The sequence below is a fragment of the Anastrepha obliqua genome, chromosome 3, assembly GCF_027943255.1.
Source record: "Anastrepha obliqua isolate idAnaObli1 chromosome 3, idAnaObli1_1.0, whole genome shotgun sequence".
In the NCBI taxonomy this organism is placed as follows: domain Eukaryota; kingdom Metazoa; phylum Arthropoda; class Insecta; order Diptera; family Tephritidae; genus Anastrepha; species Anastrepha obliqua.
In genome coordinates this window covers 100,566,552-100,583,896 of record NC_072894.1, presented here as the reverse complement: position 1 = coordinate 100,583,896, position 17,345 = coordinate 100,566,552, and the positions used below count along the sequence as shown (strand labels likewise).

Genomic DNA, 17,345 nt, shown 5'->3' with positions numbered 1-17,345 from the left:
TTTTGTCTTAACTGTTAAGCTAATTTAGAATCTTTCATTGTCATTATAAATGTGGCACAAGTAAAATAAATTGATTTATTACACCATCAACAACCGATGAAAATGTTGACAAAGTTAAAAAAATTGTTATTGGAGAATCGTCGATTCACAATTAGAGAAGCTGCTGAGGATGTTAGTATATGAATTAGCTCAGGCCATGCAATCTTTTCGGAAGTTTTCGGCATGAAGCGTGTGGCAGCGCAGTTCGTTCCAAAATTCCTGAATTTCGACCAAAAAAAACGTTGCGTGAGCATCGCTCAGGAATTGTTGAATGACGTCAACGGTGATCCAGATTTGCTTAAAAGGGTCATAACTGGCGACGACTCATGGGTATATGGTTATGATATCGAAACCAAAGCCCAATCGTCCCAATGGAAGAGTCAAGGAGAACGAAAACCAAAAAAAAAAAAAAAATACCAGTCTAACGGTTAGACGCGATAGAAGTGAAACCTTCCGTAAAACAAACTGAGAGAGAATAAGACGAAAGCAGCATTAGGAGCGGTATAATTATAGGTTCATTATAATATTGCTATAAAGTTCATATTTTATCTTCTTCATTTTATTATTATTCATCCTCAATGTTTTCAATTTCAACAAATGATACGAGTGGCTTATGATAGATAAAATATGATACAAATGCTTTGGTTTCGGATGTTGTCAAAAAAAAAAATACCCAAACGGACCGAAGAAACAGACTTACAAATTTCTTCCATTTTCGTCTACTTGTATTCATATAAAAATTTATGTCTCTTCCCACCAAAGCTAAATGTATTAGTATATTTCTTCTTGTATTTATTCAAGGCCAAAATCCCGGCGGTACTGTAATACCGGGCCAACCCGTGGCAGAGGTGGAGCAAGCGCCTAAAACACTCCGCCCATTTCCAAAAATCAGTTTAAGGGGGGAAGCTGGTCTAGAGCGCAAAAAATGGGCATATTTTATGAATTTATTTTGACTCAACAAAGGAATCAATCGAAAATCTGTGAAATAGGTTTAATAATATAGTTTTCATGGTACAAATACAAAATTTTTCGTCTGAATTAATTTCAAAATGGCCGCTGTCCAGCAGTTCTCCTAAGGCGCCTTTTTTTCTAGTGGGTCCATTGCCGAAGACGTAAACTCCTTAATTTTTGTCCTGGATCAAAAAATAAAATTTTTTTAGTTTCTATATAACAACAGAAAGAGACGTACGTAGGATTTTTTCGATATTTTGTTTTTTCGCGAAATGGTGCACGTTTGAACAAAAAGTTACAATTTTCACTATAAAGAACGACATAAAATTGTTGATTAAAAAAAAAACTATGTAATATAAATAAAAAATCCTACGTACGTCTCCGGAGAAAGGTATTTCGAATGTATTGTCAAAATTTCGTAAGAATCGGTAAAGATTTGTTCGAGTTATGTCTTCGGCCAGTTTAAAAAAAGTGATTTCGAGAAAAACGCGTTTAAAGTTGTAAATAGCGTTCGGGGCATACCTGCGAGGCACTGCCGTCGAATGAAAAATTTGGGCATTTAGACATTTTTGCTGGCATCCCTCATTTGGTATATTATTTCTAAGACCCTAAAGCACCTTTTAAGACAAAAAAAAATTTTTCGATTTTTTCAAAATTCTAGACCAGCTTCCCCCCTTAACATTTGTTGTCCTCGGATGGAGGATCTATCAGATGTTAAGCTGATAAGAACAGATACCACACTTTGATCTTAGCCATAAGGCCGAGAAGCGATAACCATACACAACCAACAAACTACCTTGTCAATACATTTTCTAATAAACCTTTTGAGAATTATACGCTCACAAAAATTAATGTACGAAATATTTATACCGATTCACTTAAACTGACTTTCATTATCTAAACCAAAAATAGAAAAGCCAAAAACCTGTTTTCAATAAATAATCAGAAATGTCCTAGAATGCAAATTTCAAAAAAAAAAAATTTTTTTTTTTTTCTTGTGATTCGAACCAAGAATTTTGGATCGGAAGCTCACATTGCCAGCCGCTCGGCTATCGCGCCATGCTGTCGGCGCTGGCCTAAAAGTTATTTAGTTCGTCGCTACGTTTATATCAACATATAATATAACGCTTCGTAACTAAATAACTTTTAGGCCAGCACCGACAGCATGGCGCGGTAGCCGAGCGACTAGCAATGTGAGCTTCCGATCCAAAATCCTTGGTTCGAAGCACAAGAAAATATATAAGCTATTTAGTTCATCGCTACGTTTATATCAACATATAATATAACGCTTCGTAGCCAAGAGGGTCGCTTTTTCGTTTCACTTTTTCTCAAATCACTCCCAACGATTCTAAAGAAGTTTTCACTTCAAAAAAAAAATACGCCAAGTTCGATCAAATGTCAAGGTTTTGCTCACTCTTTTCTTCGATTACCATGGCGTAGTGCATCAACAGTTCTTACTGCAGGGTCGTACGGTAAATAAGGAGTATGCCATTGAAGTTATGCGCCTTTTGCGTGAAGCAATAGGCAAAAACGCCCGGAATTGTGAAAAAAAAATCATGACTTTTGCATAATGATAATGCACCTGCTCACCGATCTTTGCTTGTGAGGGACTATTTGGCCAAAACCACACTGTGACGATGCCTCAGTCAACGTATTCATCAGATTTCGCCTTCTGCGATCTTTTCCTGTTCCCAAGATTGAAGATACCCATGAAAGAACGGCGTTTTGCGACGATTGAGGAGATAAAAACCGAATCGCTGAGAGAGCTCAAGGACATACCAAAAAGTGCATATCAGAACTGCTTCGAGTATTGCAAAAAACGTTATCAAAAGTGTTTAATATCTGAGAGGGACTACTTTCAAAGAGATTATATTAAATACAAATTCATGAATAAATATATATTTTTTGAGAAAAATGAAAGTTCACTTTATTTTTTAAACACACCTCGTATTATGCCATTATACTCCTATTAACAAATAAATTACTAATTTCCTCGTCACTGCTCATTTTGTTACCTTTTCTTTAGTTTCTTCCCTTTCGTAATGAGCAAATAAATGATAGTAAAAGCCCTATATGTATATATAAATATCAGTTGCTTATGGCTATGGCAGTAACAAGAAATGACAATAAATATAGTTATGGTTAAGACAACGGTTATGGCATTATGATATAACCTTTAATTTAACCATTACTCTGGTCTGCATTATCCAAAAGTTGAATGAATTATATAAGTAATTTACGCAATTTTCAATTCCAAATAAGCTTAATTAATTTTCATGATTAACTACTAATAATTATCTTTCCCTTACGATCTAGTAATTTTTCGTTGACTTATTCTTCTAGTGACATCAGTTGTTGACATCTGAATTGGAAGCATCTCAAAGCACATCAATAATTTTTGCCAAATATTATAGGTATAATATAATTCTAGAAACTTTGCTGTAACAATTTTTGCCAAAAAGTACATATATATAATATAATTCGCTGTTAACTCAATGCAAACGTTTTCACCCCATTTCCTCATTACCCGGCATTCTGTAGGAGTTTTACAGTGAATAATACCAGAGAATGTTAATGAAATGTTAATGCAATGGCAATACTGCTACCCCTAGCCTTAATGGTGTTCTGTTATCAATAGCTACTGCTACGAGAAAATGTTAATAAGAATGTAAACGCTCTGCTGCTACTGTGTAGAGGCACTGCTGTAAATAGGTGTTATAGTGAATAAGCACTGCTGCTAATAGGTACTGTTGTAAATACGTTCTACTGTTAACATTTTCAGTTATTGCATTGCTGTTATATTTCTGTGCTGATGCTGCTTTTCACGCCATCAACGATTGCATAGCTGCGCTGCTCTACTCATAGCTTATATTCTGCTACTCTATATTACACTGTACAGTTAAGCATTGCAATGCCACCCACCATCTGCTGTAACGAGACATACACTTGGCAAATATGTTAGAACTTGTACTGTGCGCCGACTTCAATTTAGTTGCCTACGAAACTTTGAAGTCGACGGTTGCTGTTGACGGATTTTGAAATACATATAAAAGTGTTGATTAAAGCATTTTCTATTGTTGTGTGTAATAATAAAAATAAAAAACAAAAAACTGACTCAGGTGTTGCTTAAGGGAAGAAGCAGACGAGACAGTGCACGGTAGTAGGAATATACAAAACTAAGCTATTAAAGGAAAAAGTGTGTCGTGGAAGGCGTATGCGCGTGTGTGTATGTCCGTGCGCATTTTTATGCAATTTTTTAAAGCACGCGCGTGTGTGTGTGGCTTGTGAGTGGTTTCTGTTGTGACAGGATTTGCTTAAACCTTATCATAAAGGAGTAAAGTTTTGCTGCTGAACTGTAGCAACTGGCCATAAAGGCTTTGTATTTATTTAATTTAGCGGACTTTGCTTCAACGGTGTCGACGACTTTGGATTTTAATGCAGCTGCTTTGTTATGATTTTTATGTGCACAACCAACTTTTCACACACACAGCGAATGTGGCATATTCGTATATTCGTAAGTGTTGAAACGTGCTCGAGTGGTAACAGCTGCTTGTGTCACACAGCCACACAGCCGTCAATAGGGTCTTTAGACGTGCGCGTGCATGCATAAATTTCGCGGCCCAAAGTGGTCGTGAGGCCTAAAGTCCATGCGCGTAAAATTTTATTGAGTGTGTTTGGTTATAAAACGTAAAATTGACAAATTTACTGCATGACATGATAATAAAATTGTAAAAGTGATGATGGTGAAGTGTAAAAAGTGTACGAATTAAATGCGAAATGTATTTTTGGAGGCAATAAAAAGTCATTTATTGTAAATAAAAACGAAAATTTATGGGCGATCTTGAGCCGACTCCATCAGAGCAAAAAATCGCGACGTCACATAAAATTATTTTACAGGAGGTGCCCCAAAGAGGTATGTAACGATTGTCTTCATGCGATATCGCTACGTTCTGCTTAAAGAAAAGTTCTTACTGTTACAATCAATTTTACATATATTTTACAAGTATCTACTGTGTACTTACATATGTGTATGTATTTGACGTAAGTCACCAATAGAAACTTCAACGAAAGTTTTTGTTATATGTATTTTTTCCCACCAGCTCAAGAATAAACTTTTGAGTTAAATAGCAACAATGTTAGTTGTTATAAACAAACTTTTATATAAACAAACTTACTTGTATATGCATGTAAATATTTATTTTGTATATGTGTATACACACACATGCATGCAGCACAAATTGTTTAGCAAAGTTGCACCACAAGTCAAGAAGTGTCACTTTGCTTACGCTTTGATTGCCATCTAACCTCATTGTTAATATGACATCAGACGCCTTTGACAGTTTGTGGCACACTTCCTGCCAACTAACAAAATTGAAACACAATTGACTGCTAATAAAAGTTGAGTTTTTCCCTCATATTCAATTAGCTCGTAGGTAAACTATTGATTGTACAGCTACACTGCAATCAGGCGAAGTTTTGCAATATCTTGTTTTTCCAAGATTTGTTTTTAGAAGTTATTAGTTTGAACATTCGTCTGTATGTTTTTTAAGAGTATTTCCAATAAGGCAAAACTCTCACTTGATTCCTTTACTTGCTTACTGTTTGTTGCTTCATAAAGCAAGGACATACCTATAGCGGAGTAGCTTTCACAGAATGCGGAAATTTATTTCCACATTTAGTGCCTAGAGGTGTTGGTAGAAAAATGCTGTCCAAAATCAATCAAGTGCAGTAAAAGTTTTCACAAAAAAAAAAATTAAATAAAATAAAATACAGTCAAGTCGCTTGATTGAAGCAATAAGTAAATAGTATTTTTTCTATTCTTTTTATTAGTTTTTTCTTATCATTTTGATAAATTAAACAAAAAAAAAAAATATTTAAAATCCAATCTAGTCAAAAATTCAAAATTTAATGCAATTTCAGTAAATTTGATTGCTAAATTGAAATGGGGCTTTTTATAAGCTATGAAACCATATTTCTTACCATTTTGGCAAATTAAAGAAATAGTAATTACTTAAAGTTGTTCAAAAATCAATCTAGTAAAGTAAAACTCTTCAAAAAAAAAAAAAAAATAAATTAAAAATTTATTACAGCGTCAGTTTGATGGATAAATTGCTGAACTAGGGCTTTTTGTAATCTATATTTCTTATCACTTTGGTAAATTAAATAAATAATACAATAAATATTTAAAATCGTTTCAAAAATTAATCAAGTTAAGACAAAATATTCAAAACAAAAAACAGAAAAAAAATTAAATTTAATAAAATACAGCGTCAGTGCGTCTGATCAGAAAATGGGTCATATAGCGTTTTTTTTCATTAAGACATTCTTAACATTTTGACAAATTAAACAAATAATCATTATTTAATCATTTACTATATGAATTAAGGGAAAAAAATGGTTTTGAGAAAACGTGTTTCAAAGTTTTCAGAAGGTAAACAGTATACTCACACGAGGGACGGTACAAAGGCCTGTAACTCCGAAATCGCTTTGAATTCCGCTATAAAATTTTGAGAGCATATTTTCCTATAATATATCTAACGATTGCAGTAAAAAACGATTTTTTGAAGCTGACTGATAAAAGGCCCTCTTTAATAAAGCGTTGAAAAAAATGTTTGGTGGTGGAAATAGCTTTATTTAATTATCAATAAGACATACTAAAAGAAAAATAATGAAAAAATTGTATGTATTTGTTTTTTACGGAACCATAAATTAAAACTACATAGTTGTAAAGTACAGAAAACAATAAAAAAGTGGAAAAATCATTATCCGACGAGAAGAATCCATCTATCCACTCAAAAAGTACTTACGTTTTACTCTATTATCGTTTGTTGCAAATGAACCACTCGCACTTCAATTCTACTTTTTCACCCACTTACACAAAAGTGACATTATTTCGAAATGTCATAAAATCATAGGCAAATTTTTGGCTAAATATATATTTGATGAATTAAACTAGTTTGAATTATTTTATAATACTTAATTTGAAAATAAAATTGAATCAAAACTTCAATACCATACAAGGTATATATGCTCATATGCGGTAAAGGGTTTAAATCGTTTCGAAAGCCAATCAAGTAAAGAAAACATTTTCACAAAAAAAAAAAAAAAAAAAAAAAAATGGTTGAGAAAACTGTCAAATACCGTTTATTAAAATTTTGTAATATATTTTTTTTCTCATCTTAATTATTTAAAATAATTTAGATTTTTAAGACAAGAATTGGCAAAAAAATATATTTTTATTTCAACCTCTACTTTTTTATGACCCAAATTTTCCTCCAACAGGAACAACATTTTTGAAAATTGTGAATTTCACCCAAATACTTGAAACCCCAAGTATGTTTTGAACAAACAAATGTAGGAAAATTTGGTTCTATAGCAGTTTTACCCCAAAACCTTGGCATATAACGGCTCACATTTCCCTACAAAAATATTTGTTATTTATTTCACAAAATAAGAAAAAATTGAAAACGTTGGATGATGCTAGAGCTGAAGAATGAAATCATTTGCGTTAAAAATAATATACAGTCCAAACTAGCCCAAAAAATATGGAAGTTTTTTATGCCTTAGATGAAGAAAAACAAATAAATAAAAAATTTTTAATTTCAAAACAATTAGTTTTCTTTATAAAAGAAAAGCTGCGATCTCATTGAATCACCCTGTACACATACAAATATTTAATTTTCAAAGAATTTGGTTGTGTTTTCTGTGTTAAAAAAATCTGAAGTTGGGCATAGCTGCTTTAAAGTAATAAATTGTTTTAAAGTGGTCCATTTTGGGACTATTTGTGTCAATTAGGAATGAATTTGGACTATAACGCACTATGTGTCCTCAGTAGACCGCGTCACAATTTGTTGACAAATATTTTCGTAAAACATTTTAGTCATAAAATATTCTGTTAAAAATGAGCTTTCGACTTGTCTTATAAAAGCGCTCAAATTTATTGAAACGGGAAGGTAGAGGGTTAAAATGTTCCACAAAAAATATTTTTCTGAAATTTTGTTGGGGATAAAATTTCTCAGAAATATATTATACTTATAACCCTTCTTACACGCAACAAAAATATATCTATGGCCGATATTTGGAAATCTACTTTAGAAAAAGATTGGAACACCTTGGACATGATTTTATTCTACAAAAGTATTCTACTTGCAACGTATTTGCAAACTGATATTGTCTTCAGATTAGTCTGAAAATGCAGATTTGTATATGCTAAAGTCAGCAACACTTTTTCCTCCAAACCATTTTCAGATTATTTATTCGAATTGCCTGCCAGATTTGCTGACAGATTATTTTTGATTTCACAGATCACACAAAACAAAAACAAAATTATGGCGATCCAATGCTCGCGGAACCGCACGACTTGGTAAGAAGTATTCGTTAATTTGGTTCAATAATGTTATTGTGGCCTGAAGTTCAAAATCTGTAATTTAGTGTAAATTTACCGCCAACTTCATCAGAAATCAAAAAATCTGAAAAGTAAATCTAAAGGAGCTGACACAATGGAAGCTGGTGGATTATAAAGGGTAGGTTAAAAGTAAGGTTTACATTTATTTCCCTACTCTCGGGAGCAGAGGGCCTCGTCAAGACTCAGTCTTGCGTTGATTTCGTTAATCTATTTTCATTTCTCGTCGTGATTTTTTTGGTGGAAATAATTAATGAGTCGACAATTCACAAATTTCAAGAAACTGGTTCTGTCGAGGATAGAAAAAGGAGTGACAGGTCAACAACTAGATGGTCTGTTAAGAATATTGTTGTTGTTGCATCATATTTATATGTATATGAAAACCATGTATCTATTGAAGGAAACATGGGGTGATGATCTAAGTTGACATATTCGGACCGACTTTTGTGTGACTAGTAGAATGAGACGTGCATAGAGTGAGACTGAGTAGCAGAAAAGAAAAATATTCAGATGTAGATGAGAGTCCTACAGATAAACTTGAACTGCGAAAAATTAAATACAAATAAAAACATACCAGATGAGCTCTTACCCGCACTGGATGCAGGTGTATGCGAACTCTCATTGCCAGCTTTGCCCTTTATGACAAATAACGCAAAATGCCGAAGGATGCTAAGAACTAATACAATTTAAACCAATTCGCTAATATATGAACTTGTAGCTGCTTTTCTGTGCTTTAGCCAGTCTAAAACAACGAAAAATAGAACATTTCATTACAAGGCAAAAAATGCTGAAGCCAAATTTTTTCATACTTATTGGTTTTCATTTGTTGCAAGTAACGAGTGAGCGCCAAATAAGATTTTACTGTATCCAGATTATAGCTGCAAAACTTTAACTTCCATTCAGCATCTGTTCTTGGAAATAAAATTTAATCTTTTTACAATGTTTTTCGTTGGAATGAATTTCTGTGCTCTGGTGCGTTGGCGGGCAACCGTCAAATACATTAAAAGTTTACGGAAATTTTTACGCGAAACTTGCTTGGCTTTAAGTTTAGAGCTGATGTGGTGCGCAAATTCGCTATTTAGGCTGCTTAGTGTGAAGTGTTGTATTTTTTTAACTAAGTATTTGCATAAGCAAGTTCAGGCAAGCAACAAATTTGCGTTGGCACTTAATTGATTTCAATTAAACTTTTAAGGCATTCAAATAGCTGAGAAATCTGGTTCAACTGTCATTGACAGCATAAGCGAGGGTACTTTTGCGTGCATTTATTAAGCTATCAAGCGAGATAATCACTAATGAGTAGCCGAACAGTCATAGTACTGGTTGGGTTCGATGGCATGTATACTTTTTGCCGTATTTAAGGAAGAGGTAATAACTTTAGAACGAAAGGTGCTGAAATTTGCTGTTCTGTATTTCTACAGGGAAAAGTTGCATACGATTATTAAAATTTCAATAGGTTTTACAGTCTGTGCCAGAAAAAAGGAATCGCGATTATTCATGAAGTAAAAAAGATATGATTTAATATTTTTCTACACAAAAGTATGTACAAAACTACGAGTTGCAATTACTCAATAAACCGTGTAGCCTCCATCGTTGTCGAGTATAGCCTGGCATCTTCTAGGCATGCTTTGAATCAGATTTTCTGCGAAGCTCGGGAAAAGAGGACCACATTTTACGAGCTTGACACACGAGTTGCTTTAAATCGTAGACTGGCTTTCTGGCGTCTGGGGAATTGGAAGGCCAGTCCAATACTGTGACGCCATTTTCTTGTTTTGTTGTTTCTCAATGTGTTTTTCTGAGAGCAGTGGTTTTGATGATGTGGGGCGTTAGCATATGTTCACCTCCTTCAGTCGACGTTCGATGGTATTAATACTCACATCTAATCCTTTCTTAGCAAGAACTGATTGGGCTTAGCGTAGTCACAAAGAAGGGACCCGCTTAAAAAGTTGGACGACCACTTTATCCTGCCACTTTTTCAGCCACGGCGTAAGATAATTTCGGCCCTTTCGAGTGCGTGCATAAAAATACCGCCTCAAAACGCTTCGCGTACTTCTCACTCATTTTTATTTGGTTGCGTTTACGGGAAAGTTTCAAAGAACACAAACCTGAGTTAGCACTGGCGTCGTAGCCTTTGAGTGGGACTATTATACAGCAAAAAGCAGAACGAAATATATCTTGACGTTATAAGAAAAAAATCGGTTCGTTTCTTCTGTCACAGACTCTAAGTAGTGAAATAAGCTATTTTTTAATTAATGTTTTAATTTTGTTTTTTTTGTTTTTTTGTTTCTTAATTTAATTTTTAAAGGGCTTTTTTAAGTTAAATATTTATTTATTGAGATATCAAACGAAAGAATATCTATCCGGCCATTATAAAAAGTGTTCCAGGAAATACTGTTCTTCAAGAAATTATTGCTTAAATAACCCTGAAATTTTCAAATGAATTATTTTGAAAAATATATGTTTTAAAGGTATATGTAAGAATACATACAATATTAGTCCAAAATACACAAAACTAGTCCAAAATACACAAAAAAAAGTACTAAATACCTTAAAATTTTAAAAATTATAAATAAATAGTTGATCTTTTTTAAATCTCTGTATATTTTTGGTTTTTTTTTTAATAAAATGGAATGAGCGGAGGACTTTTTTGTATTTTATGTTGAAAAATGAAATTAAACAAAATAAATAAAATATCTTCTTTATATATAAAAATGAATGTTTGTCTGTATGCCATCGATGAACTCAAAAACTACTGTAGCGATTATTATAAAAATTGGCATATATATGTATTTTTCCACATTGATGCCACTCGCCACCAGGTATTGCTGCAGAGTAGCAACTTCTGCCCCGTTCAACCGATTGTCATGAAACGGTTACACAGAGGAAACGAATATGACATGTTCATAGATGTAACTTTTGATTGAAGATATATGTTTGATAATCGCTAACAAGGCACTGGTGCAACTGGGAATGCCTGCTTCAAACCGAGCTGAAAAACCACCTTTCCGATCGTGATTTGCAACGAGAAACGCACTATGATTCTGATTGCAGAACAACGCATTGCGTTTGACAGAATTATGCGTGCAATCACAGAACAAAGCGGTGGACTGTTTTTCATAGATGCGCCAGGTAGCGCAGTCTAGACTTTTCTTCTTTCACTAATTTCGGCAACCATAAGACCACAAAATAATATTGCACTCGCTATTGCATCATCTGGAATTGCGGCAACTCTTTTGGATGGTGGCCAAACAGCGCATTCCGCATTGAAACTGCCGTTGAATTTGCAAAACACTGAGGCACCAACATGTAACATCAGCAAAAACTCTGGATGGGAAAAGTACCCCAAACGTGTCAAATTATCATATGGGACGAATGTGCAATGTTTCATAAGAAAGCATTGGAAGCGCTTGATCGTATACTGCGAGATTTGAGAGGATACAGACGAATCTTCGTTGGCGCACTCATTTTATTCTCTGGTGATTTTCGACAAATACTGCCCATTATACCACGTTCAACAACCGCTGATGAACTTAATGCATATCGTAAATCATCAGTTCTATGGCGTCATTTACAGTAATTGACTTTGAAACATACGTGTGCACCTACAACGGGATGCATTGGCGGGAAATTTTGCAAAAAATTGGATATTGGATATTATTGGATATTGGAAATGGGTGAATGGAAATTGATGAATCTACACAATGTATCACACTGCCAGCAAACTTCTGTAAGGTCACAGAAAGCATCGACGAAATGGTGCAAAAAGTTTTCCCAACCATTGCACAAAACTATAAAAACCATCAATGGCTCAGTACGCGTGCTATATTAGCATCCAAAAACATCGACGTTAATACCATCAACTTCACCATTCAGCATGGAATACCCGGTGAAACGACAACATACATGTAAGTCCATCGATACCGTGGAGAATCAAGACGAGGTTGTCAACTATCCAACTGAATTCTTGAATTCGCTTGATTTGCCAGGCATGCCGCCGCACGTTCTTACATTGAAAATTGGAGTACCCATCATTCTTCTTCGAAACATAAATCCACCGTAACTTTGCAACGGAACCAGACTCTCAGTCAAGAAAATGATGAACAATGTTATCGAGGCAACAATTTTGACTGGAAAATTCAAAGGTGAAGACGTACTGTTGCCACGTATCCCAATGATCCCGACAGATATGCCATTCGAATTCAAACGTTTACAGTTCCCGGTGCGACTCGTATTCGCAATGACTATTAACAAAGCACATTGGACCATTGTTACAAGATTAAATTTGGAGAATCCATGCTCCTCTCATGGACAGCTCTATGTGGCTTGCTCACGTGTCGGAAAACCTTCTGATTTATTCGTCCACGCACCAGATGGAAAAACAAGAAATATTGTGTATCCCAAACATCGAATTGAAACTAAACTTTGTAGTTTCGAAATAAACAAAATCAATAAAATGGTTTAGAATGAATTGAATATTTGTGTACTGATTTTTCTTTACAGTTATTTTTCTTAAATTTATTTTAGTTGTTGGCGTAGCAACGCGCGCCGGGTACAGCTAGTTTATTATAAAACACTTTACAAAAAATTCGTATCTGCATCAAATAAGGTGTGAGTGACTATACAAATATTTATTTTATTTTATAAGATGTGGAAATTTAGCGTGTTTTTGTGCACTAATAGAAAAAACGTAAAAAAAGTACTAAAATACTAACAAAATGGCTGATGTAGTAATTTATAGATAAATCGCTTCTACTAAAAACGCTTTATATGTAAGTGTGCATGTGTTTATAAATATGTTTATTTTGCGTACAAATATTTTCCTTTTTATATGCCATATGTTAAGCAACGCAAAATACTTGAATGGCTTAAAAAAAGCTATAAGGGGGCAGGCAATACCTTCCTGAGCGCATGATTTTTTTGTTCACTTACGCCAGCAAACTAGCATAACAAAGCCATTCTGTATAATTTTCGGTAATTATGCTGATACATTCACACAAATATTCCCTTTACCTACCATATGATTATAAGCACTCACATGAGCTTAGATATCTATCGATTTTTTTGTATGCCCTTTATCAATAGGCGCAATTTTAGCAATCGATTGAAGGAGTATTCAGCAAAACTTTCCATTGCCCTTCAAGCTAAAAAAATGAGTAAACCGAGTATATTTACATGAAAAACTCGTACAAGTTTATTTTTGTAGGTATCTGCAGTTCGTTAGTTCATCTGCAGTCAATTAGTTAGCTGAGTGCGCGTACAAGTGTACGTCCAACTAATCGGTGCCTAAATTATGCATGCAAGCACAGTTAGTTTCATAGGTACACCGCTCATACGTATGTGTGTGTGTATATCAAGTTATACATGTAGCATGTTCGTAAGCTAATATATGCATGTCTTTGGTTCTAATACGCCTTTATGTATTATGAGTGTTTGTGTGCGTGTTGATTTTCAGTTTTATTTGCCAGCTGTCTGTGGAAACATGTGTTTGCATATAATTAATTATTCATACCTCAAATAAGTGCACACACACGCATGCATATTCATACGCATATATTCCCTGCAGGAAAAAATACTACCAATTCACTTTTCAGATCAACCAGTTCGTGTTCAAACCTTTTTCCTGGTAGTATTTTGAACACGACGATATCCTACCAAATGCCAATAGTGTAGCCATGCATCAGAAAAATATCAGTTCATTGTAACCAAAAAATATCTAGTAACCAAAAAATACCAGTTCTAGACCAGTTGAAACATAAAAGAAACAACCAACCATTCCTTTCCATTCCAGCACTTTGAAATATTTACATTATGTCAAAAAAGTACCGGGAATTGTTCAATAAAAAGCGAAATAATTGTTTAATCATCAAAATTTGTTTTGCCCCCTTCGGAATATGCTCCATTCGAAACACATATGCCAATGATTAGTCCAGTCATCAAAGCACCTTTTAAATGAGTTTGAAGAGATTTCGGCAGCTCCTTCAGCGAACTCTCCTTAATGGCCTCTATCGACTCAAAGCGACGTCTGCAGAGTGGCAATTTAAGTTTAGGGAGAAGGAAAAAGTCACAGGAGAAAAATCGGGTGAATATTGTGGTTGTTCGATGATATTTGTCGAGTTTTTGGCCAAAAAAGTGTTCACAATATGAGCCTTGTGAGACGATGATTTATCATGGTGCAAGACTTTTGTCCGTTTCCTTCGCATATTCTCTCTTGAACGTCGCATACCTTCCAAATACCATTATTTATATACCGTGGAACCATTGGGAACGAATTCTGGCAAAAACGAGTACCGTGACTTTCACTTTCGAAAATTGAGTTTAATAAAAGAAAATTAATAATAAATTAAGTAGCTAATAAATAAAATATGTAAATGTAAATTATATTTAAGCTTAATATTAAGTTATTTTCTATTCTGTTTCTCGCTTTCGCTACCTTCTTTACCTGTTTCTATTTACTTTCGATCATTGACTCTATTTCTACAGCTATACTTACCGTTCTCCTTATTTCTATTTACTTAACTACATACTCTCTCTAACTCGCCACGTACTGTTCTTCCATTTCCGCTATTTCTTTATCTTAGTTTAAAGCATAAGGACAGAACATAATAAAATAATCTCACTTTTGAATTGTTAATCGGATGAGTGCGGTTTAATTTTTTAATTTCGGTTCCACAGGCAATATTCGTTTTATTTCGCGCTTCCCTAAGTAAAGTTTTTTTTTTGTTTTTAAATATTTAAAATATCTTCACAAACTAGTGAAGAATTTTCACCGACTTTGACGTGGTTTTTTGGCTTTCGACTCATATGGATAACGCCATTCAGCCGCCTGTTGACAGGTTTGCATGTCAAACTCATATACGCACGTCTCATCACCTGTTATGATGCACTGTATAAACGTTGAGCCCGAATTCACTTGCTCAAGCATGCCTGCAGCTACCTTCTTCCGATTAATTTTTTGAAAAAAGTTCAGCTCTGTTGGAACAAGCCGAACAGCCACTCGTCTCCTGCCCAATTGATGGTGTAAAATGTTTGCGAATTGATACGTGAGACACGCTAAGGTCACGAGCTACTTCCCTCAAAGCACAGTGAAATAATAATGAAAATGGCTTTACTGTTTCTCTAAATTATCTCTCACACAAGCTCATGCACTTCTGCATTAGATTGAACCAATTTTCAAAACACTTGTGCCACTCAGAAATAGATATTTTCGAAATAAGCTATTTGAAGACTTCAACAGTTCCTTCAAGTGTCTAAAAACGTTGACCTACCATTTTATTTTCTAAAAGCTTAAATTGCAATGAAATTGTTTGAAAAATCTCAAGCTTTTTTGAGATGATAAATTATTTTTCGTGGGACATGCGCGAACACAATTGCCTGTTTAAATAATATGCGAGCGCGTTCGGTGGTAACTTCACAAGTGATTTATTTATTTCTGAATTCGAGTTTTTATAATGTTTTAGCCTAACGGATTAAGTTCAAATTTATGTAATTATAGTAAATATGTATTGCTCTGTTACGTTTATGTAATATAGGTGTTTATACATATATAGTGCTATTTTTATGTACGGAAATTGAACAGTATTTTTAGAAAACAGTAAACTTAATTTGAAACGTTACAAGAAATTATGGAATTTAACAAATTCTAATAATAATGATTAAAATTAAATTAAATATATAAAATTAAATTAGTAATTAAAATTCTAAGCCATTTGGCGTAACATTGTTAAATAAATAAAGAGAAACGCAGCGCTAGCAATGAAGGCTTTTAGCTGGGCCTCGCATATTATTTTTGATATTCGGGAACAAAAAAAGAAATACATTAGGTCCCAAATTAGGGCAGTAAGGTGGGGGCTCCAACCCTGCTGTTGATTGCTGTTTCGTTCCCGGCTCAAGTTCATAGGTCCAAGTTTCGTCACCTATTACGATGTCATAGACGTGATTTGTGGCTCCGCGGCTGAGTTTCTTCAACATTCCTTTACACCAACTGGCAGGAGCCCTTTTTCGAGAATTTTCAAATCATACGGCTTCCAATGTAAGCAAAGTTTTTTGGTGACTAAACGTTCATGCAATATTCAATATGCAAGGCTGCCGTTCTTGAGTTATCGAAGGACGCCCAGCATCGATTGTTTCTTGCACAGCAACAGTTTTTGGATGACCTTCCTTATATTCATCCTGCGAGTATTGACAATCACATTAGAATTCATTGTACCAGCGTTTCACCGTGGCTAAGTGTGATGTTTCAACACCACAAATCGAAGTAAGTTTTTCAATGCATTTCTATCGCAATAATTCACGTCGCAAATCATAATAAATAATGGCACGAATCCCTCTTTTGGGCGAGATGACTTTGTTAACTCATTGAAAAGAGAACAAAGAAAACTCGTAAGCGAAAAAGTTATATGTAAATTTAGGCTAGAAAATAATAGGACTATGAATAACTTGATTATTATTCCATCGATCCACATTTCCAAACATTCATTGGAGAGCTACTGTCGTAAGGCACAAACGTCAGTATAAGTTTTTTATTTGAAGCGTAAACAACAATATTTTTACCACACTTGAAAATGTCGAATTTCGTGCCAAATAAGGTGTTTTTGCGGGGAATTCTTCTTCATTATTTTAATATGAAGAAAAAAGCAGCCGAAAGTCATCGTATCTTGGTGGAAGTTTATGGTGAGCATGCTCTAGCTGAGCGAACGTGCCAGAAGTGGTTTGCACGCTTTAAAAGTGGTGATTTTGGCTTGGAAGACGAAGAACGCGAGGGTGCGCCGCCAAAGTTCATGGATACCGAATTGGAGGAATTGCTCGATCAAGATCCGGCTCAAACGCAAGAAGAGGTTGCAAAAACTTTGGGAGTTGATCAATCAACCATTTCCAAACGTTTAAAAGCCATGGGAATGATCCGAAAGGTAGGCCATTGGGTGCCGTATGAATTGAAGCCAAGAGACGTTGAACGCCG

General features: G+C 34.5%; 1 protein-coding gene and 1 non-coding gene across 2 annotated transcripts in view; one reads left to right on the top strand and one right to left on the bottom strand.

Moving 5' to 3' along the window:
- Positions 1-1,560: 1,560 nt before the first annotated feature.
- Positions 1,561-1,762, bottom strand: LOC129243185 (U2 spliceosomal RNA). The gene has a single exon (XR_008582259.1). It is a non-coding gene; the product is annotated as a U2 spliceosomal RNA (small nuclear RNA).
- Positions 1,763-4,058: 2,296 nt separating this feature from the next.
- The window catches only part of LOC129241127 (neuropeptide SIFamide receptor), a 93,273-nt gene continuing 79,986 nt past the window's right edge, over positions 4,059-17,345 (top strand). The window contains exon 1 of the mRNA XM_054877308.1: positions 4,059-4,903. The gene's annotated coding sequence lies outside the window, so the exon portion shown is untranslated. The remainder of the gene's footprint in view (positions 4,904-17,345) is intronic.